Consider the following 10,077-nt stretch of genomic DNA (forward strand, 5'->3'; position numbering starts at 1 on the left):
ACCGGATGACGTCACTTAAGTAGCAAGTCTTGCTACTCAATCTGTCACTGGCTAATCCGCATTCACGGATTGGCTACTCCCCCCGCCACCAGCCCGTGGCTGATGGTCGGTGCTATGTGGGACCCACCATGATGTATGTACTTTATTCATTCTGTTCATTCATTTTTGCAGATCATTTTAGAGCTTGATATAAAAAATGATAAGAATATAAATCTCAGGTGGACCACACCATACGAAAACAATAGTGATTGGATATCTACCATTAAAATCCTCCTAAGGCCCACTTTACTGTTTATTTGACATCCAATATGTTGATTAGGTCATACAGACCCAGATGAAGGGAAAAAAACAAAGATTAGCTTTATCCAAAAATTTTATGGCTACCAAAAAGTTTTTAATGGCCGAAATTCATTCAACACTGTTTCCTGTAATGTGGTCCAGTTGAGATTTGGATATACCTCATCTTTTTTCTTTTATGCAATAAAATGATCTAGAAAAATAGATGAACGGAATGGATGAAACACATACATCATGTGGGGCCCACAGAGCACCAACCACCATCCATTGGCTAGTGGCGGGGAGGAGTAGCCAATCCGTTTCCCCAATCCGTTCCCCATTTCAAAAGCATGTAACCCAATCAAATCAGCCGCATCAGGGCATCACCAAGCTCGGATTTTCCCAACCCTATTGAATCCGGTTCCAGGAAACCAACCACTCACCCGTTGTTTTGCACTATGTACAGGCTGTATGTCAAAATAAATAAATAAATAAGCAAGTCAGATGATCCTAGCCACTGATTCGAAGACTTTTTTTGCCATAGAATGTTTACCGCTGGACGCGGCTTAGCTACTGACAGGTTGAGTAGCGAGACTGGCTACTAAAGTGACGTCACCAAGTTCTGTGGGCCCCACAATGATGTATGTGTTATATCCACACCGTTCATCCATTTGGAGAGATCATATTATGGCAAGATACAAAGAATGAATCAGATCCAAAGCTCGAGTGGACCCAACCACAGAAAACAGTGGGGAGAGTGACGCCCACCATTAAAAACTTCTAAAGGCCACAAAAGTATTCAATCAGGCTGATATTTGTGTTTTCCCTTCTTTCATGCCTGCGTTAACACATGAACAGGTTGGATCTCAAATAAACATCATGGTGGACCTTAGGAGGATTTCAACGGTGCACGTCACTCTTCCCACTGTTTTCTATGGTGGGGTCCACTCCAGATTTGGATCTGTCTCATTATTTGAATTATAGTCTAAAATGATATCTCAAAATGGATGAACGGTGTGGATACAACACATACAGCATAGTGGGGCCACGTAACTTAGTGACGTCACTTCAGCAAGGAGTCTCGCTACTCAACCTGTCAGTAGCTAATCGGCGTCCTTGACCACTGGTTTGGAAAAAATATCCAAATATAATACTCAGAAACGTCCAATCAGTTCGCGGGTGATCCAACTGGTGTGATTTGATGGCACATGTGCCATCGTACGACATGTGAGATCCAAGCCATAGGGCCAAAAATCAGGCCATGTACACTCGTCAATCGTCATCTAGGTAACAGAAAGGAAAAAAAAAAAAGGAATGGAGTAAGATCTATATTCAACATTCATGTGTGAACCAGCTAATGAACAGCCAACCCGATTTTTTGCAGGGGGCGTTGACAGTGGCTTCTACCCAAATACCCAATGAAAGGTCCAGATCTCTCACAAATCCACAGGACAGCTTGCCTATCCCTAAAAGGGCCGTAAAGCACGAGACTAGGACAATTATCAAAGTATTTTTCTCATAAGCCGGCTTTGATTTGGTATACGGACCAAATTATGCGAAAGTATTGGCTACTCCCCCTGCCACTAGCCTGGTGGCTGGTGGTCGGTGCTCTGTGGGCCCCACCATGATGTATGTGTTTCATCTATGCCATTCATTCATTTTTACGGATCATTTTAGGCTTGATCACAAAAATGAGAGGGATATAAACCTCAGGTGAACCACATCACAGGAAAACAATAGTGATTGGACATCCATCATTAAAATCCTCCTAAGGCCCACTGTACTGTTTACTTGACATCCAATCTGTTGATTAGGTCATACAAATCTAGATGCAGATAAAAAAAAAAAAAAAAAAAAAATTTAAAAAAAAAAACAAATATTAGCTTGATCTAAAACTTTTATGGCCCCCAAAAAAATTTAATGATCTAACCTTCAATCAACATTGTGTTCCTGTAATGTGGTCCACTTGAGATTGGGATATATCTTATTTTTCGGCTGATACCATAAAATGATCTAGAAAAATAGATGTACAGCATGGATGAAACATATACATCATGATGGGCCCCACATAGCACTGACTAGAGCCATGGCCAATCCGCTCCCTCGAATTATAACCGTTGCTTTTAAACTTTGGCCTGTTTGTTAACGCTGAATATTTGTACTTAACACGGAATTTCTAAAATACTCCATGTTTAGTGGTGTTTGTAAATGGATAAGAAGAAAAGCGCTATGAGATTTTTTGTTGAAATTTTTATGTGATTAAGAGTCCTTTGTGTTGAAATTTTTTGGTGATGAGAGTCTAGCTTAATGAGGAATGGAGAATGCCCTTTGTGATTATTATTTTTTTAATCCAAAATTATCCTTTGCTAAGGAGATTTTCTCCCTTACATCATACACATCCCAACTTTTAACATGGGGCACTTCTATGAGCCCACCATGATGTATGTGTTTCACCCATTCCATTCATCCATTTTTAAATATCATTTTAGGGCTTCATACCAAAAATGAGAGGAATATAAATCTCAGGTGGACTACACCACATGAAAACAATACTGATTGGATACCCACCATTAAAATTCTCCTAAAGCCCAATGTATTGTTTATTTGACATCCAATCTGTTGATTAGGTCATATAGACCCAGGTGAATGGAAAAAACAAAGATCATCTTATCCAAAACTTTTATGACCCCCAAAAAGTTTTTAATAGTCGACATTCATTCAACATTGTTTTCCTGTAATATGGTTCACTTGAGATTGGGATATACCTCATTTTTAGTCTCATTCCAATAAAATGATCTAGAAACATAAATGAACGGCATGGATGAAAGACATACATCATAGTGGGGCCCACATACCATCGACCACTGGCCGAGTAGCCAATCTGTTTCTGCGGACTATTTCCGCAACCGCGGATTGGGGATGCGGATTAGCTATTGACTAGCTATTGACAGGTTGAATCGTGAGATTCGCTACCGAAGTGACGTCACCAAGTTCCTTGGGCCACTGTTATCTATGTGGGCCCCACTATGATGTATGTGCTTTATCTACACCATCCATCTATGTGGAGATTTAATTTTAGGGCATGAGTTAAAGAATGAGGCAAATCCAACTATCAAGTGGACTATAGTGCAAAAAGCAGTGGAAAATGGAATGTCTACCAGTGAAACCCTTTTTGGGGTCACATACATCAAGGTAGGCCTTATTTGAAGGTTGTGTTGCTACTGGTGCTCAACTCTACATGACACAGGCCCCATTTATTAAATCTGAAGTCTAAAGACCAAATCTGAAATCTTCCTGCTAAGAGGAATTGAGAGTCTTATGAATAATAATATTTTACTTTTTTATTAAGTATTTTAGTTTATTTGAATTAAATATAGTAATTTGATTTTCATTTAATAAAAAATAATTTCATTATAATGTAAATCATTTTCAAACAAGTGAAAGGAAAAAATGTGTCCAATTAACCAATTTCAGACATTTAAGGTGTTCGTTAACAAATAGGGTTTTTTTTTTTTTTTTTCTGTCAACTTGTTAGTACACAAACACTATAAGTTGACACTTCACTATTAGGCACCCTTACTAGGGATCGATACCAAGACCTCAGTGTTGAAACTAGATATCTTACACTCAGTGTACCACTTGAGCTATGGATCTGGGTGTTTGTTAACAAACAGGTTGCTTTAAATTCAGTACTTAGACTTCAGCCATAATTATCAACCAAGTTATTTGGCTCTTAAGATTTCAAATTCAGTTTTCAAATTTCAGATTCGGTCTTTAAACTTCATATTTAACAAATGAGGTCTTTCTCTCCAAAACCACTGTTAAACTGAGTTACTCAGTCCGCTCTTATGGGATCGAGGGCCCACCATGAATGTATGTGGTTTATCAACGCAGTCCATCCACTTTTCCAGCTCATTTAAGGGGTTGAGCCCAGAATCTAAGCATACCCGAAGATCAAGTAGACCATACCATACTAAAAAGTTGGAATAATGATTTCAACTACCATATGAAAAAGTTGCAATAATGATTTCCACTGTTGAAACTTTTATAGGGCCCTCAGTGATGTTTATTTCTCATCCAAACTGTTCATAAGATCACATAGAGATGGATGAAGGGCAAAAACAAATACAAGCTTATCCAACACTTCTGTGGCCCCAAAGAAAATTTCAAGGGTAGACGTTCAATTCTCACTGTTTCCTGTGGTGTGGTCCACTTTAGATTTTGATATACTTCATTTTTAGGCTTAAGTCCTAAAATTATCTAGTAAAATGGATGGATGGAGTGGATAAAATATAAAAATCACGTTGGAACAGAATTTACTCAGTACGCTTACGCTACTCAGTACGCAATCGTCTTCCTGCATTCGCAATGCTTGTTGCAAATTTTCATTTCTGACTACGGATTAAATACAAATACGTGTCCTATGATAGGAGAAAGTTGGTCAGTGGCTTACCACCATCCAAACCATTTAAACGACATTCTCAACCATTCACAAGGTCATTTTCAGTTGGCCAAACGTAATCACACAATTTTTCTGCCTAATCTAAAATTTTTATGGTCTCACAACGGTTTGAAAGGCCTGCATTCAAAATGCATTCTTACCTACTATGTGGGCTCATCTAAGCTTTCCATCTGGATCATTTTTTGGCCAAGCCATAAATTTTTATGAAGGAAATGATAGATGGCTCAGATTTTTACGCAAAGAACACGATGGGCCCCACAATCACACAATAACATCTCCTAACGAAATCTGGCATGTGACGTTATCATACAACCTTTAATTTTGATGGAACCCACTTTCATGATAAATGGGGTGGATTTCTCAAACATAATGATGGGCCCATGATCACGAAAACCATGCGCAGTGTGACTAACATGAAAAGTGAGTGAGATGGACTCATTGCATAGTCTCAATACCGATATCAGTATCATCTATACATGGCTGAGCTCTTAGGACCCCACCATGATGCATGTGTTTTATTAATGTCGTTCATCCATTTTTCCTATATCATGTTATTGCATGAGCCTAAAAATGAGGTAGATACAAAGTGCACGTTAATCACACCACAAGAAATATTTGGGATTAAATGCCTATCATTGAAAACTTCTAGAGGCCATAAAAGTTCTGGATCAAGTTGATATTTGTGTTTTCCCTTCATTAATGTCTCCGTGAACTTATCAACAGGTTACATGGAAAATAAATATTACGGTGAGCTAAAAAATAAAGCAGATCCAAAGCTGACACAAGAAAGAGCATGAAACACTAACAGGAAGACCGCCATCTTCCTAGGCAAACAAAACCTTGAATCCACCATATGAATTCTTGAATCATCAAGAAAATAAGAGAGAAAGTTCAGGTATTTTATTGAATAATGTGTATATGATTTTTTTATTACACCACTAATAAAGAAAACATAAACTCTAATTTGAAATTATCCAAAATAATAAACATCTCTTTAATACTTAATTTGCCAAAAGATAAACGTATCCAGATAAACTATACTGGATCATTCCCAACATTATAAATACAGGAATAATGAGATACGATAAAAACATAAATTTCTAATAATAGTAAAATTTTTCTAAAATCATAATTTTGAACCTCAAGCTCTGTATTTTTGCAAATTAGTTGTTGTCAACTTACTATGCAGGTTGGGCTGACTTCGGAAGCATCATTACATAAAGATTGATAGATCGTGTATTTCGTAACGATGCCCGGATTAAAAGTTATGATTGATTTATGATTCACATTTTGAACTGGATGCGCCTGAGGCCTAGTTACCATGTCCTAAGTAGGGTTTGAAAGGCCCATATTTGAAAGACTACTTTTGCTTCCGTTCGGGCTTCCTTTGGTCTTATCATGCTAAAAATGTATCTACAGCTTACTCTACATCACTCTGCTATTTAGGCTCACCATCATTGTCACCTGTTCCAAACATTGGACTCATTAGATGAGCAACACTGTGGGAACTCGAAAAATTAATGGTGATCCAACTAGCGAGTGCGCGGATCAATCTGAATTTTTAAAAGGGTGATCTTTATTATGGGGCCTTCCATTTTCATGGTATAGATGTCTAACACGGGTGGAATGCCGGTTAAATGGTATGGCACCACAAGCTTGTTGTATTTGATGTCTTAAATCGAGTCAGATACAAAGTATGTCGATGTCATCGACAGTCTGTTTGATGTCACCTTCGATGGCATCCATCGATATTTTTTGAATTTTCTTTAGTTGATTGTTGGACTAACCAGGCACTTTTTCGATGTCATCAATAGGATTAGTTCGATGCCATTAACAGGGCTTCGATGACATCGACAGGATTCTGCGCAGATTTTATGCAAAACTGCGAATTTACGGGATTTGTTTCCAATTTTGTTTGGGATTCTTTTCAAAGCTATATACGGGTGTAAACGGGATTGGGAGGTATTTCAAGGGTTTCTAAATCGTCCTGGGGTTTTAAAGGGGTGTAGCAAGGGTGAGATTTGATATTGTTCGAATCGGGTAAGCACTTTCTCTTTGTAATTTCTTTTTTCATAGTGATCATCTGTCGCTTTGTGCCGTGACTTTTTCCCGAAAGGGTTTTTCCACGTTAAATCGTTATGTTCTCTTTGTGTTTGTTTTGTGTTATTGGATTGCTATCATAGATTCTCCGTGTGCTTTCGCGGTTCCCCCAACAAGTGGTATTAGAGTCAACGTTGGGGCGCAGACTTGAATATGAAGGATTAATCTCACTTAGAAAACTAAGTATGATATTGAGAAGTATTCAGGCAAAAATAATATTGAGTTATAGAAAATTAAAATAATTAGTCTATTAACTAAGCAAGGCGAAGATAAGGCTCTTGAGGAGTAACGATCGTCTATGAGTGATAAAGACTGGAATACTCTTAATAAGAATGCCTTATCCTCCATCAGATTGTGTCTCATGGATGAGGTTCTCTACAATGTTTTGAGGAAGAAAACTACAGCGAGTTTGTGGGCAAAGTTAGAGGACTTTTATGCTAAAAGGTCCACTGAAAATTGCCTACACTTGAAGCTGCAGTTGTTCAACTTTAGGATAATAGAGGGTGGAGATGTGGAGGCCCATATCAGTAACTTTAATAAGTTGATTTGCAAGTTATTGGATATGGAAGAAGCGGTCAAAGATGAAGATCAGGCATGTATGTTGTTGAATTCTCTTCCTGCATCATATGTGTAACGCCTCGAATTTTCAGGGGCCGAGTAGGAACTCGGCTCCCGAATTTCCGAGTGCCACATATGCCCTAATGGGCTCTAAATCCCAATGCATTTAGGTTTATTTATAAGCAATGACGAGTTTAACAAGCCATAAGCATAAGAATATCATAAAATATAAATACGGGCTGCTAAATAGGTAAGATATCCAAAATACAGTATCAAGAAAATTCAACAGGGAACTAGACCCACCCAGATAAATATCTCACGATGACTAGGGCCCTGGCCCATGTGCCGTAACCATCCAATCATAAACTAGAAGAAACCGCTGAAATTTAGAAGTGCATCCGCTCCTCGTCATCGTCTGCACCGACATCATCCAACGCATCCCGCTCTAGGGTACCTGCATCTATATCAGATTCTGATTGGTGTTTTAGAACACCATCCCAAAGTGGGAGTAAGTAGCTAACTCAGTAGTACCATTAGCAATAGGCATACGAATTAACATGCATAGAATACATTTAACGAACAGCAAGCAGCATAGAGTCCTAAACACTGTTGTTAATGCAAATGCATGGTTATGGTATGATGCATGCTCCTCATCACCAACTCTCCCTCAAGCGACGACATCTCACATTCGCAATCATCAACACTCCCTCAATTTGTGACCTCGTGCATAATCATCACAATAATAATGCAATATCGTGAAATATGTTAGCCTGGTTGGTTAATTATGTTCATTCATCCAGCAGGTTGGGGAAACTGGAATACCCTTAGTGAGGTTATTGCCCTAACCCGATCGCGCGGCTCAGAGGCCGTGGTCATGTGACTCTCGTGACTCTTAGCCCTATATATTTGGGTTGTCAATCCCGAAAGGAAGTATAAATAGAGACGAAATCAATTGAAACTTAAATGTCCTATTCGCGATCACTGTAGGGAGGTCGTCACCCCAGTACAGGCCGATAGCACGGGTACAGAATCCCATACCATCGTTCCCGATTCACGAGTCTAAGTGCTTAATGGACACTATGTGAAGGATCATCACCCCAGCGTAAGCCGACAGCACGGGCATAGTGTCCCATACCACCATCCCCGGCTCATGAGACTTTATGACCCATACATAATGATTAGAAGTGGGCGCAATGGTCTCAGGGTACTTCGGGTTCATACAGGCGTAATCAAACATGATTAACGTACAAGGATGGTCGACTTAAGAGTCAATATGCCCTGATGGGCTGAACCGTGGCTAATCGGCCTGAGAACAATGTCTCGTGTAGTCCAACTACAGTCAATAACCTACAGTTTAGCTATTTAGGCCAAATTCACTTATGGACAGGCCCAACAAAGGCTGCCTAAGAAATTATAGGTAGTCGGGGAATATGCATCAATACATAACAAGCAGGGTCATTATTGGATACAATTCATTGCAAGACAGACATCATTTTAGTATAAACAGCAAATGGACAGCAACATATTAAATTCCACCCAATTTTACAGATTATACTTAACATATTCTAGCCTATACAATCACATAGACGATCATATAATGATAAACCACACTTAATCTTCCATGGACCAACATAAATCACATAATTCAGCCATATATTGAAAATCGAGGCAAGTAACTCAACTAGTTAGTCAATTTGCAACATCTCATGCCTTCACCCAAGCATAGTTAATCACGAAATCAGGGAATCAACCACCAATCAATAATTTACAGCAATTCATGTCTTCATTCTAAGTAAAATTAACAACTAATCAAGAAATCAACAACCAACCAGCAACAATTTGGGAAAATTCAAACATTTGTATCCTATATGACATGTAGATCAACAAGTCATATGTTTGGGGTATTGGGGTCTAATCCCTTTCCATAATTTCAGCAATTCCTAGTCAATTACCCTATTTATGCAATCCAAATAAAAATTTAGCCACATGCACTAAGAGTTCAATAATCACATTCATTAAACTTACGCTAGGCGCAATAATCGGCCACCTAAAGGTAATGGTCCGCGCCTATTCTTGGTCAGAAGTTGTTGGGATTGTCCTAGCGATGCCAGTTCCACAAGCTCGAGGTGACGGGGCCCTGTATTGCATGAAGTGGGCAGAAAATCACATGCATGTTGCTAATAAACAAGAAAATAAGGTTTATGACCCTATCTTACCTTAGATAGGGCGGAATTTCGCTCCAACAACAAAATGTGTTGGTGCTTTCTGGCAATGGAGAGGTGAGGATGCCGAAATTTTCAATTTCTAAGCACCAAGCTCACATGCACACCATAATAGCCATCTCTCTCTCTCTCTCTCTCTCTCTCTCTCTCTCTCTCTCCTCAGATTTTAGCTGATGGAATCTTAACAAATGAGATAGGGTTGAACTTATATAGGTCTAGATTTATTTATGTTAGCCTTGAGTTTCATAAAGTGTCTTCAATGGCCCTATGGGGCCCATTCTGCTTATTAGGGCTACCCTGATGGCCCCCTGACCCATTTAATTTATGGGATAGGTGCCTCATGGCCCCAATGAAGGGCTGGGTAAAGTTCGACAGTAAACGGATGTGGGGTTTTTTTGGAATGGCCTGGTTTGCAATCAATGGTCACTGATCCTCAATCAACGGTTAAATTTTGAGAAT

This window comes from Magnolia sinica, chromosome 2 (assembly GCF_029962835.1).
Source record: "Magnolia sinica isolate HGM2019 chromosome 2, MsV1, whole genome shotgun sequence".
Taxonomy (NCBI): Eukaryota; Viridiplantae; Streptophyta; class Magnoliopsida; order Magnoliales; family Magnoliaceae; genus Magnolia; species Magnolia sinica.